The sequence below is a fragment of the Microtus pennsylvanicus genome, chromosome 4 (genome assembly GCF_037038515.1).
Source record: "Microtus pennsylvanicus isolate mMicPen1 chromosome 4, mMicPen1.hap1, whole genome shotgun sequence".
Classification (NCBI taxonomy): domain Eukaryota; kingdom Metazoa; phylum Chordata; class Mammalia; order Rodentia; family Cricetidae; genus Microtus; species Microtus pennsylvanicus.
This window is the reverse complement of record NC_134582.1, coordinates 80,162,241-80,180,406: the sequence shown is the minus strand read 5'-3', so window position 1 is coordinate 80,180,406 and position 18,166 is coordinate 80,162,241. Positions and strand designations below refer to the sequence as shown.

At 45.3% G+C, this 18,166-nt stretch overlaps 1 long non-coding RNA gene across 1 annotated transcript in view; it reads right to left on the bottom strand.

Moving 5' to 3' along the window:
* The window catches only part of LOC142848756 (uncharacterized), a 28,363-nt gene extending 10,929 nt beyond the window's left edge, over positions 1 to 17,434 (bottom strand). The window contains exons 1-2 of the long non-coding RNA XR_012910467.1: positions 16,225 to 17,434; positions 12,141 to 12,693 (exon numbers count right to left, since the gene is read on the bottom strand). This is a non-coding gene — a long non-coding RNA (uncharacterized LOC142848756). The remainder of the gene's footprint in view (positions 1 to 12,140; positions 12,694 to 16,224) is intronic.
* Positions 17,435 to 18,166: the final 732 nt, after the last annotated feature.

Sequence of the window (18,166 nt, the reverse complement as noted above, 5' to 3'; positions counted from 1 at the left end):
AACATAAAAGCAATCATTTAGGTCTAAATTCTAGTGCTCTGGAGGGGAGGACAAGGTAACTCTTGTAAGAGGCAGATAACGGAGGACTGGAGTGAGGGTGTTGCAGAAGGACGAACGAGCAGGACCGGGTGTTCACTGCTCCCTCAATGCTGTCACACAATGTCTGAGAAGAAGCAACTGGAGGCAGGAAAGGGGCCTTGGTTTGCATTTTCTGGGGCTCAGTATTTCATGAGGGAAGGCGTGGCTGCAGTCTCAGAAGAGAACTGGTCACATGGCGTCCACAGCCAGGAAACAGAATGATGAATGCTCACGGTCAGCTTGCTTTCACAGTTTCAGTCAGGCTGGGATCCAGGCCACTTAGGGTATCTCTTCCCCCTCAGCCTAATCTAGAAAGTCCCCGGTGGGCATGCCCAGGTTTATTTCCATAGCAGTTGTAGCCCATCAAACTGACAATAGAGCTTCACCTTTACTGATCTCATGGTTTTCACAGGCAGGTTTTAGGTTGCTAAGGATCCGACTTGACTGGCATCACTAGTACCCTTTATCAAGAGGGACACCCCGAGAGGAGGTGGTTATTAGGAGGGATTACTGTATTAAGAAAGAACTGACCAAAGGACATCCTGAGTTGGGACCAGAGCTCAGAAGAGGGCTTGGTCTGTGGGCAAAGGCATTGGAGAGAGGGTTTGTAGCGCACAGACGAGGCCCTGGTAGCGTCTGCAGAGTGGAGGTTCGGAGGATGTAAACATCTGGAACGCATCCCTGTTCTAGCACATCTGCCAGTTTGTACTGTGTTCATCTCCCTGCCTGGAAGTCACTGAAGCTGCCAGTGTGAAGTCACTGAACACAGAGTTGGGAAGTATTGTGTGCACACAGCTGTTCTTACGATCTCACCGAGCCTGCTATACACGGAGCAGCAGATACACCTCCAAACATGGTGAAATCTGTCCTTTCCGATCCCCAGTCTGTGCCCTGAAGTGAACTTTGCCTGTCTCGGATACATCGAGTAACAGACAGACAAAGGCCTCATTCTACTAGGACAAAGAATTTTAGATACTGTTTACTCCCTGTGGGGTCACTCTCCGGATTCACTCCTTTGTCTGAGGCAAGGGTGCCAGTCAGAACTCCCAGAGGGCCTTTCTCCAAGAGCCCTGCTCCCTGCCATCTCAAGCCACAACTTTCCAGGTGGCACTTTCCGGATTTCAAATTCTCCCAGGTATTTCCCAGCACAGGGAAAATTAGTTCTTGTTTCCTTGTTGCCAGAGAAAAAAGCTGAGACAATTGTTGCAATTTTAAAGTCGTAGCAACGGGATGTTTCTATCTTTGATCTCTTTTGAGCAAATCTTGTCAACTGCAGGAGCGCTTCGGCTGGGCTTGTCACTGTCACTTTGTCAACCTTTCCTGTCTTCTTTGCTATTCTCTCCTCTCCAGAACTATGCTTCAGTCACCCACTCAGCTTCCTGGTGCCATTACTGAAAAAGGAAGATGAAACAGGGACTGGTGGGGACAGGGACAAAACTGGATGAGGAAGTAAACCGATGGGCAGTGACAAAGGACAGGGGCCATTCAGGAGGAAGTAGCTGGACCAGGAACAGAAAAGGTAGGGGATGTGACAGGCCAGGTTCTTCAACGCATAATGGCATAAAGTGGGGTGAAGGTCTCAAGGGGTACGAAGACATGAGGTTGGAAATATCACCCTCTATGGCTTTGAGCACGTTGCTTCTGTGTTGTGAGGCATGGTTTTCCATTTGTAAATCCGAGCAAAGATAGTCATGAGTCACATATAGTTATTTCGGTCAGTAATGAATTGTATACACAGAGGCAGTGTCTACGGTGGTGCTAGTGTAAACAAATCTATTGTGTGGCCAGTTGTAAGCACACCAAGCACAACTGTAGTGTATAATACCTAAAACAACACTGAGCGACAGAGTAACTAGTTCATGCATTGATTATATTTTCTATTACTCTGTCAGCGTTCTGTGTTCTTTCTGCTTATTGAAAAACAAAAGTTAGAACCAAACGATGGAAGAGCAGTGTTCTACACCAGTGCTGTTTTCAGTGCCTTTCAATCATACCGTTTCCTCTTCCGCTTGGCTTCATCTCACATGGTTTAGCTCACAGTCCTGGAAGCAACAGGTTCTCCCATACAACATACTGCGCAGCCGTGGTGTGTAACAGGCTAGGCTTAAGCGTGTTTTGATGGTTCCATGGTACAACCCCTAATAGATAGAGTCCAGAGAATGGATTTCTGTTGTTAAGCAACACATGGCTATGTTGTATCATGGTGTGCTGGGGAAAGAAAGAACGGCCTGTCCTGTTCTAAGTTACTGTTTGGAGCAGTGTCTCTTCAAAAGCTAAACTGAGCATCTGTAACAGGACCTGAACAGCAGGTGGCGGCAGAGGCCTCTGTAGGGCTCCTTACAGGGGGCAGTTATCTGAGGAGACAAACAAGGAGGCCTCCTTCAGGCTCCTGGATCTGTAAGATTGCTGTGGAGAAATGGAAAGGCGTGGAATTTAGCCCCGCACAGTGCAGAAACTGAAAGGCATGGAATTCAGCCCTGCAAACACGAACATATTGTTTAGTATGAAGGGAAGATGGCTATGATTTCTAAAATATGCATTTGTGTCTACTTCCTTTCCTAACTATGAACCTCAAGTACTCTGAGCCATCAGAATCATACCAAACGACCCTGAGGCTTTAAGCTACCACCTGAGGGCCTTCCCATTCTCAAGAGGCAACTGTCTTCTCTGCTCCCCCTGTGACTCTACAGTTACCATCTGAGGTACTGTGATAAAAACCATGACCAAGAGACAGAGAAGAATGGGTCATTTTCAGCTTCCAGCATGTAGTCCATCATGGAGGAAGTTGGGGCAGGAAATAAGCAGGAACTGAGGCAAGGGCCATGGAGGAGTGCTGCTTATTGGCTTGCTCCCCATGGCTTTCTCAGCCTGCTTGCATATACCTCCCAGGACTGCCAGTCCAGGGGTGGCGCCACCCACAGGAAGCTGGGCCCTTCCTTGTCAATCATGAATTAAGAAAATGCCCTCCAGACTTGTTCACAGGCAGATCCAATGGAGGCATTTTTTTTTGTGTGTCAAGTGGACAAACAAAACCACAACAGCAAGCAACAACAACAACAAAAAAGAATCAATAACCATCAAGAGCCTAGTATTCCCACCCAAGAACCTGCAATGAGCCCTGCACACACTCACAGGTAACCCTCCTCTCTCCCACTCATACCCAAACTCCACTGTCTGAGGGCCTGGCAGATGGGTTACTGAGGACTCGTCACACAAGAGTGAGGACTGGAGCCCAGATCTCCAGAACCCACGTGAAAGCTAGGCAGGCACGAGGGATTCCTGTATCCTAGCACTCAGGAGGAAGAGACAGTGGACCCTGAGGTCAGTCGCCTACCCAGAATAGCCATGAGTGGCATGTTTGAGGTTCACGAGAGAGCCTGTCTCAGTGAATAAAGTGGAGACTGGTGGAAAGCCCAGCTCCAAACTCCCACCAGGCAGAAGCTGTTTTCACCCCCGTGCCTCCCTGCTCACAAACCCAAAGTCAGTCTTCTCTCTCTTATTTACTTCTTGTCAGATGTCTGGAGACAGCCAGGGACAAAGCCACTAAAACAACATTGTGTTGGATCTTGTAAGTAACCCAGAAATGGTTTCAACTAGTATGCAGGGGGTGTTGTACAAGCTCTATGCAGAGAGTGTGTGCTGAGAGATGCACTAGAGCGGAGGTCTGTGAGGACAGAGGCAACGACGAAGCTGCACTTGTAAAGCTGGGCTTCCGATCACCTCTCACGCCTGCCACTCATGTAGCACCAGGCACACAGTAATCAGTTTAGCTTTTACAGATAAGTAAATTCCGTCTTGGGTGTGTTGTGCCACCCACTAAGGCCCAGACAGAAGGTCCCTGAGTACCTGTGATAAACTAGCCCCATCCAGTTCTCCCAGTGGGTCCTATTCATCTGGCGATCCCCAGAGTGTGTTCCACAAACAGGTGCGTAGTCAGCTGTCCCAGTGATTGGTGAATGGATGGGGGAGAGAACGGAAGAATGTACATGTGAGTAAACGTACATAGAAACCGCTGGAGGCCGGAAACGCGTACCAGAGAAATGTGTGTGTAGGGTTTGTGACAGGAACAGGCAGCGCACCCTCCCACGGTTCACTGTTGGCTGAAATGACTACAAATGTACTTTAAATGACTTCAGAGAAGCAAGCAGAGGAAGGCAAGGAATGGTAGAAAACCCAGAACAGAAATAGAGGTTAGTTAAATAGGATGAGAAATATCTGGGCCTTTCAACAGTTGGTCCAGACCTCTTTTAGCAAGTTAAAAAGGCAAACGATCCCAATTCAATGTGAATTTTAACCAAGTGAATATAATGTTTCAAATAGAACGTAAAGATTTCCAAGTATTTAGCCGCTTGTCATTTTGTCCAGTTGTAAAGACGATTCTTTCCTCTCTTGTTAGATGGTGCTGAACAAAGCCAAGCAAGCAAACAACAACAGAAACAATCTCGAGCCTCTGTATTTGCCCTGATGGGGGCATTGGTGCAGATGCTGGTGGGTGCTGAAGGCAGCAGGAGTCAGTGATGACGGCTGAGAGCGGCATAAACAGACGAGAAGGTGCCTGGTGGTTTGGAAATAATGCGCACAGCACCCGCTTGTGTGCTTCGTGCAGTTTTCCATCGTAACTGGTGACTGCGAACGACCTGACTTTAGCATTTGGGACAGTTGGCTGTGAGCACAGACTTCTGTACGTCACAGCTACCCAACTGCAGGCAGGGACGGGCTGACTGCTCTCTTTATATCACTGACCTGTCAGGATGGTGAGGATAATAATACCGTTTCTGATGTCATTGACTTTCATTTTTGTATCTGAAAAGAATGCTTCTCAGGGAAGTTACCCTGCCCAACTGAGATGGCAGAGATAAGATGTGAAGAACCAGAAGGTGAATCAGGAGCCACTGATTCTCCACCCCTCCTCGCTTCTCCAATCCCTCCCCACTTCTCCAGCCCTCCCCGCTTCTCCAGTCGCTCCTCCTTGCTCCACACCTCTCTACAACACACACCACAGGCTGCCATACATGAGATGCTATGGAGATTCATAACTGTGGGAGGAAGCAGCTGTGTGGTCTGAGGTTCACAGTAAGTAGGAGTAGTGTAATTGCATATTTTAAAAATTGCTGAACATGTCCATTTAACCAATAATTTGGTTTCCAAGAATATATATCCAGGATGTACACTTAGACTCAGCATGTGGTGCCAATAGATGGTGTGAGCAGCAGCCTTTAGAACTGATACCCAGCGCCTGGCACCGAGTTAATTAGTAATTCAGCAAGCAGTAATTTCCTAAATCCTGATTACTTTCCTAAAGATATGGATTCCCATTTAATAAGCAGTTTGTAGTGGTATGTGGCAGTATGAGTGTGAAACCCCATGTCTGCTCACTAAGGGATGCTGGACCGGGGGAAGGCCCCTCTCAAAGCAAGGTGTCCTTGCTCTGCTCCAGTTTTCTTGTGACATACACAATGAGTATATGAAGGTGGGAGAGTTGGGGCAGGCTCTGAGTCTCACATATGCTCATGCCACTCCCAATGAGACAGACCACTTCCTAATTGCCTGTGAGTCAAGATATAAGAACTCTCAGCTCATCGAAGACCCAGGTATTATCCAGACACTTTCGAACACCTGATTTTTGACAAAGAAGCAAAAAATATTAAATGAAAAGTAAAGCATATTTAACAAATGGTGCTGACATAACTGGATATCAACATGTAGAAGAATGAAAATAGACCCATATCTATCACCATGCACAAAACTCAAGTACAAATAAATCAGAGACCTCAACATAAAGTCAGCTACACTGAGCCTCATAGAAGAGAAAGTGGGAAGTACACTTGAATGCATTGGCACAGGACACCACTTCCTAAATATAACCCCAGCAGCACAGACACTGAGAGAAACAATTAATAAATGGAACCTCCTGAAACCGAAAAGTTTCTGTAAAGCAAAGGACACAGTCAACAAGACAGAACGACAGCCTGCAGAATGGGAAAAGATCCTCACCAACTCCACATCAGACAAAAGTCTGATCTCCAAAGTATACAAGATCTCAAGAAATTGGTCATCAAAAGAACAAATAATCCAATAAAAAATGGAGTACAGACCTAAACAGAGAACTCCCAACAGAGAAATCTAAAATGGCTGAAAGACATGTAAGGAAATGCTCAACATCCTTAGCCATCAGAGAAATGCAAATCAAAACAACTCTGAGATTCCATCTTACACCTGTAAGAATGGCCAAGATGACAACTTATGCTAAAGAGGATGTGGGAAAAAGGGAACACTTCTGCATTGCTGGTGGGAGTGCAAGATGGTACAGCCCCTTTGGATATCAGTGTGGCAATTTCTCAGAAAATTAGGAAACAACCTTCCCCAAGACCCAGAAATACCACTTTTGGGTATATATCCAAAGGATGCTCAATTGTGCCACAAGGACATGTGTTCAACTATATTCATAGCAGTATTGTTTGTCACAGCCAGAACCTGCAAACAACCTAAATGCCCCTTAACCAAAGAATGGATAAGGAAAAATATGGTACATTTACATAATGGAGGACTACACAGCAGAAAAAAAAATAATGACATCTTGAAATTTGCAGACAAATGGATGGAGCTAGAAAACATCATATTGAGTGAGGTAACCCAGATACAGAAAGACAATTATCATATGTACTCACTCATAAGTGGTTTATAAGCATAAAGCAAAGAAAACCAGCCTACAAATCACAATCCCAGAGAACCTAGACAACAATGAGGACTCTAAAAGAGACTTACACAGATCTAATCTACCTGGGAAGTAGAAAAAGACAAGATCTCCTGAGCAAATTGGGAGCATGGGGACCTTGGGGGAGGGTTAAAGGGGAGGGGAGGGCCAGAGAAAATGTAGAGCTCAATTAAAAAAGAAAAAAAAAAAAGAACTCTCAGTTCCTTCTCTAACACCAAGTCTGCCTGCCTGCTGCCTTGCTTCCTGCCGTGATGATAATGAATTAAACCTCTGACTGGAGGTGAGCTATCCAATTAAATGTTTTCCTTAAAAGAGTTGCCATGGTCATGGCGTCTCTTCAGAGCAATAGAACCCTAACTAAGACAGAGGTTTTCTGTAGCACACGAGTCAGAGCTCCGCTACATTTCGGAACCATCTGGGTAGTTTGGAGGAGGCACTGGTCCAAGCTTGTAGGTGGGAGAGTGGTGTCTTCAGAGCTGAGAATGGTGCATGTCTGCTTCATAAGGCTCTCCTCTCCGCACACTCTGACAGTGAACCACTGAGAACCTCTGAACAAAGCAGATGTCTCTCAGGAGAAGCCCCACCTACCCAACAGTGTTTAGGGATCAGGCTGCAGTCACGTGTGGAATCCAGTATACAGTGGCAGTTGATGCCCTTGGCATTGTTTGGGGGAGAGCTCAGACTGTACCTAAGGGCTAACCCAAACCTTCAGGAATGAATGTGGGAGGAGCTCTTGGTCATATTCAGTAACAAGATTGGCAACACTCCCCTGAAATGGCAAGAGATTTTTCTTGACTTCCATAATTACTGTTTTTGATGTTGGAAATGCAAATTTGAATAAACCATAGTTTAAAAAATCTCTGAGATATGAGATTATGTTTGTTTGGATAGAGCTGGGAGTCAGTAAAGCTATGAATTAAGAATCTGGTGTTTTGATAAAAGAGAAACAGTTTGTTGAAGAGATGCCTACACTCTTAAATGAATAATAATACTATTAATAATAATCAAGATGTGGAATCAATTCAAGTGTCTTCTGAACAATTTATAAATAGATAAAGGAAATGTGGTACCTATACATAATTGAATATTATTGAAAAATGAAAAGAACAAAATTTTGTTTTTTTGGCAATGCGAATGGAATTGTAAGACATTACACAAGTTGACGTAAGTTAGCCAGAAGAACATACATTCTCACTCATGTGCAGAAGTTTTAGAAAAGTTGATTCCACAAAAGCAAGCAATAGATTTGAGGTTTTCAGATCTGAGGAGGGAAGGGGCAAAGGGCTACTAAGACAGTTTTGAGGGTTTTTGTTTGTTTGTTTTTGATTAAAGGGCTAATTTCTAGTGTTGTGCCTTGAATAGAACAAGGTGTACAGATAAAAACCAGAGGTGACCAGGGGCTGGGAATTCTTCTTGATCACAGACTGGTAGAAAAAAAAGGAACAGAAAGAGAGGGTCAGCTAAAGGGGGCAGAGGGGCAGAAGGGCAGAAGGAGGACTGGCCAGATTCTTTCCCAAGACAAGTTGTTGGGAAAATCATGCCTTGGACCCTTGTAGACTGTCGTTTCCCCCATTGCCCTCATAGGACCGCCTTTGTGTTTCCCATTCCTTCTCGGCTCTTCACAGCTTTTAGCTTCATCTCATCAAACCATGAAACCTCTGGGAATATATATTTGATAAACAATTTGCTAAAAAATAAACTCCATAAAAGTATGGTCTACGGGCTGGAGAGATGGCTCAGTGGTTAAGAGCATTGCTTGCTCTTCCAAAGGTCCTGAGTTCAATTCCCAGCAACCACATGGTGGCTCACAACCATCTGTAAAGAGGTCTGGCGCCCTCTTCTGGCCTTCAGGCATACACACAGAATATTGTATACATAATAAATAAATAAAATTAAAAAAAAAAAGTATGGTCTACCTAGAAACATACTAAAACTAGGTTCTGTTGGAACATGTCCGTTTGGGGGGAACTGAAATGTACATTTTACATGTATGTTCCCGCCTGCCGGCTCATACGTTTCTGTTGGAACATGTCCGTTTGGGGGGAACTGAAATGTACATTTTACATGTATGTTCCCGCCTGCCGGCTCATACGTTTCCATGCAGTTGTTATGCCTTGCTTTTTTTTTCTGTTCTAAAAATGAGCATGTTTCTGAAAAAAGCTATAATATTCATCTTTGGCAATTTTGAAAATTTCCCAGAAGAGGAGTTTGTTTAAAAATCTATATTTGGCAAGGAAAACGGCAAGAGGTCAGTCACATGTGGCTCGAATCTATCTCCATGACGACTCATGTCGTTACAGGGTCTTCTGAAAGGGTTCCCAGGGCTGTGATGGAGACACAGTCATCTTCCGCTGTGACCACAGACATGGAGGCCTGTACCTGTCTTACAGACATGTAATATGCATGAACAACCTTGGGTCTTTGACTGACTGTGGGACATACCAGGGCACAGTTTCTCAAACAGTGGCCGCTAAAATAGTCTGTTCCTTGACTTCAGAGCCAATTGCATAGTGTTTCTCCTTTTCCATAGAATTTTAGAATTTTAGAGCTGAGAAAAAAATCTTAATGTTTATCTCATCCTTCTTTGGATTGATTGGTTTTTCTTTAGGGTTAATGCATCATGTTAGTAAAAGTGCCAACTGGAAAATTTAACTACTAAGTTTATTGCTAGAGAAAAATGTGGATGTAGGGGGGAGGGCCTTGGACTTCCCACAGGGCAGGATTCCCTGCCCTCTCTCAAGCAGGAGGGGAAAGGAGGAGGGTGAGTGGGGGAGTGGGAGGGGAGGAAGTATAAATTTTTGAATGGAAAAAATAAAAAAAAAAAAACAAAAAACAATGTGTTTCCTGGGCAGCCAGCTCTTGCCAGCACAAGGGTAAAGCCTCTTGCTTTAGCGAACAAACTCTGAAATGAGGACTTAGACCTAGAGAATCAATCTGTTAATTCAGAACCGGAGGGACCACATTTGATCTAGCACTGTTTACATGACAATGTCTTGTATTCAGGCTCTTCTCAGACACGCTGAGCTTGTTGGTCAGAAGCAGAGGCTGCACATGCACGTTGCCTGACAGCAAATGCCCACACTGGGCCATAAAGAGAGGATCCGTCTCGGCATTTCTCGTGGGCAAAGCTTTGTGGTTCCAGGGGAAAACAATCTTTGATCCGTCTGGATCTGGCAAAAGCCTGTCTACCAAGCATCTCAAACGAATTATTTACTCACAAGGATCCAGGAGCCTGCTAACATTTTATAAACTGTGTAGAGAGACACAATGAACAAAGGCTGTTGGCTTTGTTCAGCATTATATAAAGAAAACCTCTTCATACCTCGTGCTATTTATTTAAATCTGTTTTGATATTGAGGTCTAGTATGGCTTGGGCATGGCTTGAGTTTGTTCCTCAAAGGTTCCTGTGAAAGAAACTTGGTCACTAGGGTAGCTGTGTTAAGAAACAACGGAGCGTTCAAGAGGTGGGGCTGTGTGGAAGGTAATAAGGTTATTGGGTATATTTGTTTTGAGACAGGGTTTCTATATTATGTCATTCTGGCTGTCCTGGTACTCACTATGTAGACCAGACTGGCCTCAGACTTACAGAGATCCACCTTTCTTTGCCTCCCAAGTGCTGGGATTGAAGGTTTGCAGCGCCATGCTTGGCTTGGATATTTCACTCCTAAAAGGGAGATAAATGGTCACACGGAATGAGTTCGGTCCCACAAGAACTTAAAGATGAGGCTGCCCCTCCTGCTCCAGCTTTCTGGCTTCCTACCTCTCTATGTGATCTTTTTTCTCTCAAACATGTATTTACTATTGCTAAATTATATTCCAGTCCTTCTAATATGTTATAGGACATGTACAAACATATAATCTTAATTTTAATTCATATTAGTAAAAATAAGTAGAAATTAAGTCTCAGTACTTCTATCTTATGGTATCTTTCCCACCATCTATAAGGATGTGCATGCCCCAAACTTGAGGAGGCAAGACAATATAACACTGTGCCAAGCTAACGTTGAGTAGTAGAGAAGAGGAAAGGCTAATTCTTCCCTGGCTGATAGGAATAAAAGCCAGACAGAAGGTCATCTTTGAGTCAGGTCTTAAAGAATGATAAGTTTGCCCGGTCGTCAATAAGGGGAACAGTAGCTCTAGGCAGAAAAAGCCAAGGAAGTGTGCAAAAACACTCGGGGGCACAGAAGTGTGTCAATGAGAAGCCATCTAGCAAAGGAAAAGTGGCATGGTCACCTTGCCATCACAGGGCCACTGGGAGCCAGAGATGGGAACACATATCTGGACAGGAAACACATCTTATTCCAGAAAGAGTCTTGGATTTCAAGCTGAGGAGAGGAACCATCACTGCATGGGACAGAAGCCAGCTGCTCTTTGGGCAGTGTGGAGGAGGCTTGGGGGAGATGTTGTTAAGGAAACTACTGAGAGCCTGTGGGGAGGATGGTGGGGCTAGGGATATGGAGAGCAGAGGAGAGAGTTGCTTTACAAGATGGATGAGTGGAGAACAAGCTGTGATTCTGAGAGTCTGGGGGAGGGGACAAACTTGTAATGATCAATAAGTGTAGGCCGGACCACAAATTGGTATCCAGGCCTTATAAAGTTAGTTCTGGTGTTGGGAAGGACGTTATTGAGTGAAAATGTCAGTGGGCTGTTTAAAACTTTACACCAATTTAGCCCTGGTGGAATGTTCCAGCAGTGGCCGCAGTTTTCACCTCTCTCTATCCTGACTCTTTGTCAAATGACTCCCAGATTATTCATTAAATGTGTGCTCTGCCCGGACCCCCAAGCTAAATTTGATCACATAATTATTGCTTTGCTGAGAAGAACGAGATAGGAGCTACAGCGGCCTGGTGCTCTGCCTGCCCGTTCACACTTCTGCTGTAATCATGAGGGGATTTTGATCCGGCCAGTGCCCTGGTCTTCAGCTAACGAGACCTGCAGCCAGAATGCTCCCGCCGTGTCTTCCAGAGTATTTCCAGCTGGCCTTCAGGCATATGTGACAAAATGAACCGAGAGCAGCCTAGATGCGGTGTGCACGGCTTAGTCTCTCGTCACATGATTCGTGAATTAATGATCTAGAATGGATGCAGCTGCCAAGACATATGGTGATGATTACACAGCAATAGATGACTAACATTCCATTGCTCTTAAACATGAGGCATTTAGCTGGGCGGTGGTGGCGCACACCTTTAATCCCAGGGCTCACTAGGGAGGCAGAGGCAGGAGGATCTCTTTGAGTTTCAGGACAGCCAGGGCTCTTAGCTAGAGAAACCCTATCTCAAAAAACCACAAAAGCACAAACAAAAACCCAAAACCAACCAAACAAAAAAAGATGGGGCATTTAACTCACTGCAACACTCAGATGACTTCCCTCTTCTAGAAGGTCTTTATTCTTTCAAGCTCCAACCGCACTAGTTCTCATTTCACTTTGCCGCACACGATACCCAGCACCTGGCCTGTGTTTTCTGTGCCCTTTATCTCTTGGCATTCACACCTGGTCCACATAATCAACTTCCATTCATTGTGCACAACTCAGCTCAGTATTGTTTCCCCAGGGAAGAAGTCTCTGATCTTCATGGCAGAGTGGCCCTTCCTTTACATCCCCAACACTGGATGCTCGTTATTTGCAGTCTTCCATCTAACTGTAAGTTAATGGTTACCTGTATAGACGGTTGAGCTCTGATTGTAAAAACCTTGCTTGTTTCTCTTCCAAATGCAACGTCTTGTGCACAGAACATGAATAGAAACAAAAATCCAACCAAAAAGGATAACTTTGCGAGGGAAACAGAAGTGCTTCCCAGGGAGGAGGAGGTTGTGGCTTCCACTTTCCAGACGGTAGTGTCTGTGTGCAATGGCCCAGCTGCAACCGAGTGAGAGACCTGGTCACACACGTTTTCCAGCTTCTGTCAAGAAGGAGAGGAGACAGATAATCACCAAGATAGATAGATGTATACACAGACATGCTCATGCATGCACACACCACACACATGCCCATACACACCACACACACACACCACAAAATACACACATACCATACCACACACATGCCACACAATACTACCCCCCTACATACACACATATCACAATCCTACACCACATACAACATATCATACACATCTCTCATACACACATACCATACATACACATACACCACACACAGATCACACAGATACCACACACGCTACACACACATACCACACACACACTACATACACATACACATTCTACACATACCTACAACACTCCATACACACACACCACATACACCACACACACCACACACACCACACATACACACACTATATCATACACACTACACATCATATCACATACACGCACACAGACCACTTACACTACACACACCACACACACCACACACACGCACACACACACCACATACACACCACACACACACACACACACACCACACACCACCAACACCACACACACATGCCACACACACACGCATGCACGCACATGCACACACACACACACACACTTGTGCCTTCACGGTTGTCATAATTCTTTTGCCATCAAATCTGAGGCTAAGGACTCCACTGGCAAGGGAAATCCAGGCCCCTGAAGTCACTGGGGGAAGATTCTGGAACAAATTTGATGAACGATTTTTACATGCTTCCCTGTCTGTACCTTCAGTTGCACAAGATATTTTGTTCAAATAATTCCACCCACGATTAACCAGATGAGTGCTTTGGAGTACTGTACTGTTATTTAATGAGACGTCTTTCAAATCCCACATTCTCTGTGACTTGCCAGCCTCAGAGAATTATCCCTGTCAGAATGTCAGTGTGAAGAGAAACACTTTGCCTATTCAGTACACCCGAGGACTCTGAGTGAGCAGGGTGACCACGCGGCTTCAGAGAGGAGAGAGAGCTCTGGGCTTGTCTGTGCTTCCTTTACTAATCTTTCCTTCATTTGCCCCCTTGGCAAATCCTGACCCAGAGCCTGATCTGGATTTGTAACGGCAGAAGTGGAGCCCCAGTAGGCACGGGGTTTCTGAAGATAACTGGAAATTAGACTTTGGGTAACTTCTGGTACATTCTAGGTATTCCACACAGACACACACACACAGACACACACACACATTCTCTATCTATCTATCTATCTATCTATCTATCTATCTATCTATCTATCTATCTATCTATCTAATCTATGAGCTAAGCAGGAGAACAAGCCTTGGGTGTTTGTTCACTGCTGTGGCCCTGATGTTTCAAAACCTCAACAAAAATCTAGCAACTCAATCTACATCCTGAAAGACTGGGATGAGGCTGCCACGACATCCCCTGCGGCTGTAAAGGAGCTGCAGGTGAAGCGCACAGGTGATCCTGCTCTGGGCACACTTAACTTTGGGATTAGTAACTTGCTATTTTCCAAAGAATTGTGAAAACCAAGCTGTTGTGATCATCGCAGCCAGATTTGGCTGCATGCTCTAAGCCAAGACTATATTTTGAAAAATTCAAACTCTCAATCAAAAGGCACAACTTTCAATGGTAATGCAGTCTGACACATTTCAATTCTACAGGTCCATCATGGCGAGTGAGTTGACTGAAAATTTCAGAATGTGTACCAAGAGTTCTAGTAGTGTGCACTGATGACCTAAGGACACGGAAACAGATTTGTGCAAAATTGAATATAAAAGAAGTTCAGCACAACAAAGCAGGCAAGAAATCAAACAAAATTCAAAAACAATTCAAAGTTCAGTCCCTACAATAGCTACCACAGTTGAGAAGTTTGTGAAATAAATTGGGGTAGATTCATGCCAGTGGGAGGCAGGGCTTTTACTAAGTTCATACAGAGAAGAATGAATATTGACATTTGAAAACGTTCATTTTAACACTGCTAAGCTTTTTCAGAAGAAGCAGTGTACAGAACAAAGTTGTGTGAGCCATATATTGTAGATGAAAATGGTAACTAGCTATAAATGAGAAAGGATCCCAGGAGGAACCATATTGGAAAATTAATAGAGCTGGAGAGATGGCTCAGCAGGAAAAGGTTCCAGCATCAAGCCTGACCTGATTTCAGTCCCTGGACCCACATGATAGAAGGAGAGACTTCCATTAGCTGTCCTCTGACACACAATAAACAAATAATAGTTGCCATTGCTTGGTAACAATGTGTATGGGTAAATTCATTTTGCTGCTTTTTTCTGTGGTCAATAGCTTTTGTTGTTGTTGTCTTGTTTTTGTTTTCCTTTATGCCTAGATTATACATCTAATGAAAATATGAGATGTTATAAGATATGTCAAGCTCTAAAGTGGCTCCATAGTTTTGGATCTCCGGTCAAACAGCTGGCCCAGAATTCTAGACTTTTAGAGGTCGGGAGACTAGAGAGCATTTGGTCCTCCAGTGTGCAGGCGCTGATGGTTGTAGTGAGTACCTCTGAAGGAAAACACTGAGCAAGCCCATGACATCCCGGCAATGTTGTTGCTGAGTTTTAGGTAAGGTGCTTTCGTGGCCTTGGCTGTGCCAAGCTATGTGTTGAGCATGGGGAACGGTGGTGTAGGAGGTGAGGGTTGGCTTCATGAAGCTGCTGTGAGATGTGTCGCTGATTGTGTTAAGAGGCTTTTGAGTCCCCTCTACCCTATGTTGGAGTGGGTAGGTAGGAAGCACTATGAGGTGCAGTGGGGAAGGGGGAACGCTCTGAGGGTGCAGTGGGAGAAGGGAGCACTCTGAGGGTGCAGTGGGGGAAGGGAGCACTCTGAGGGTGCAGTGAGGGAGGGAGAGCACTCTGAGGGTGCAGTGAAGGAGGGGGAGCACTCTGAGGGTGCAGTGAAGGAGGGGGAGCACTCTGAGGGTGCAGTGAAGGAGGGAGAGCACTCTGAGGGTGCAGTGGGGGAGGGGAACACTCTGAGGGTGCAGTGGGGGAGGGGAGCACTGTGAGAGCACAGTGAAGGAGAGGGAGCACTCTGAGGGTGCAGTGAGGGAGGGAGAGCACTCTGAGGGTGCAGTGAAGGAGGGGGAGCACTCTGAGGGTGCAGTGAAGGAGGGGGAGCACTCTGAGGGTGCAGTGAGGGAGGGGAACACTCTGAGGGTGCAGTGGGGGAGGGGAGCACTATGAGAGCACAGTGAAGGAGAGGGAGCACTCTGAGGGTGCAGTGGAGGAGGGGGAACACTGTAGGGGTGCAGTGGAGGAGGGGGAACACTTTGAGGGTGCAGAGGAGGAGGGGAGCATTGTGAAAGTGCAGTGGAGGAGGGAACACTGTGAGGGTACAGTGGGGAAGGGGAGCACATGAGGGTACAGTGAGGAGGGGAACACTGTGAGGGTGCAGAGGAGGGGAGGGAGGGGAGCACTGTGAGGTGCAGTGAGGACTTCTGAGCCATTCAGGCATCCAGAGATGGGTTCTTATGGAGAGAAAGGATACTGATGCCGTGCTCTAGGAAGAAGGAATCCGAAAAGCCCCAGAAATAAGACTTACCTTGGTAAAGATTTAAGTCGTCCTTCCTGGTTAGACTCTGGAATATGAAGTAGGCCATGCATGGAAGAGCTCCTGTGGCCAGGCAAATGAGACTTCAAAAGTCACAGAAAGGATTGACTCTTCTCCAAAAAGCCACAAGAAACCATGAAAAGATTTTATTTTTTGTATGGAGGGCAGTCTTAGGGTTCTATTGCTGTGAAGAGACAGCATGGGTGTGAAAATTCATATAAAGGAAAGTATTTAGTTGGGGCTGGCTTATAGTTCAGAGGTCTAGTTCATTGCCATCAGGCAGGAAGCATGGTGGCATGCAGGCAGACATGGTGATGGAGAAGGAGCTGAGAGTTCTACATCTGGATTCACAGGCAGCAGGAAGAGAATGAGAAACACTTCCTTCAACAAGGCCACATCTATTCCAGCAAGCAAACCTCCTAATAGTGCTACTCCTATGGTCCTATGCAGGCCATTTTTATTCAAACTACTGTATTCCACTCTCTGGCCCCCATAGTCTTATAGCTGTATCATAATGCAAAATGCATTCAGTCCAACTTCAAAAGCTCTCATAATCTGTAATAGGCTCAATCTTGTTTCAAAGTCCAAAATTCAAAGTCTCCTCCGAGACTCATGCAATCTCTTAACTGTAATATCCTGTAAAATCAAATTAGAAAAATAGATCACATACTTTCAACAAACAATGTACAGGATACACACTACCTTTCCAGTAGGGAGGAAAGGGGGCATAGTGAGGAAATACTGGATCAAAGCAAGACCAAAATCCAGCTGGGAAAACTCCAAACTGCATCTCCATGTCTGCTATCCCAGGGCTCTTCAGATCTCCAGCTCCTTTCATCTTACTGCAACATATTCCTCCCTCCTGAGCTGGTCCCACTCCCTGGTAGCAGCTCTCCTCAGCAGGTACCCTGTGGCTCTGGCATCTCCAATATCCCGAGGTCTCCAAGGCAATCCAGGCTTCACCTTCACAGCTTCACACAGTGGCCTCTCTAGGCCTCCATGCAGGGAACCCCGACACAAGCTTAGTCTCAGCAGCTTTTCTTAGTCACAGAGGGGGATTCCATAACCCTTTTCTTTTGTCCTTGACCCCGAAACCAGAACTGTGTGGTCAAAACGGCGAAGCTGTGCTGAATAGTTCAAGGAGAAAGTGAGCACACAGGATTTAGCTCCATTCCACTTCCTGGTGCTCATTTCTCCTTGAACTATGCAGTTTGTGTTTTTTACTTGTTCAGCATGTTCTTTCTAATTATAGATCTTCATAGGAGCAAACACTAGTAACCACATGACAGAGTCAATGTTAGGCTGTTTTGAAGTGTCCTCTTAACTGTAATATCCTGTAAAAATCAAATTGGAAGGTGTCAGGCCTTTTGTCTTTACTTTTCATTATTTTGTCTGAATGAAACCCGTTGCTACTTTGCAAATCTGTGTGCTTCTTCAGTTCTTTGACCAAGACACCAGGTCTGGAAACATCCAGACAGATGCCATCCATGACTTTTGCCTATGGTTCATTGGGTTGCAAGTTACAACTCAGTCTCTAGGACCTTAGTGGTCAGCTGTGCAGGGTTTTCTGTTCCTGAGGACCTAAGGGAGTATAGTGGTCTGCCCATATGTTGAACTGTTTTCACTCACTCAGAACATTACAATAAGTTCCGTAACAAACTTTACTTAATTCCTTTTTTTGTTTTCTGTTTGTTTGTTTGTTTTTGTTTGCTTATTTTTTGAGACAAGGGTTCTCTGTAACCTTTCCTGGAACTAGCTCTTGTAGACCAGGCTGGCCTCAGACTCACAAAGATCCACCTGCCTCTGCCTCCCAATGGCTGGGATTAGGTGTGTGCCACCACTGCCTGGCTAAACTTGACTTAATTCTGACTCCCAGTTTGTCCTGGATGGTTGTGTTGTGAGACAGACTCTGCCAACCTCAGACTCCCGTGGT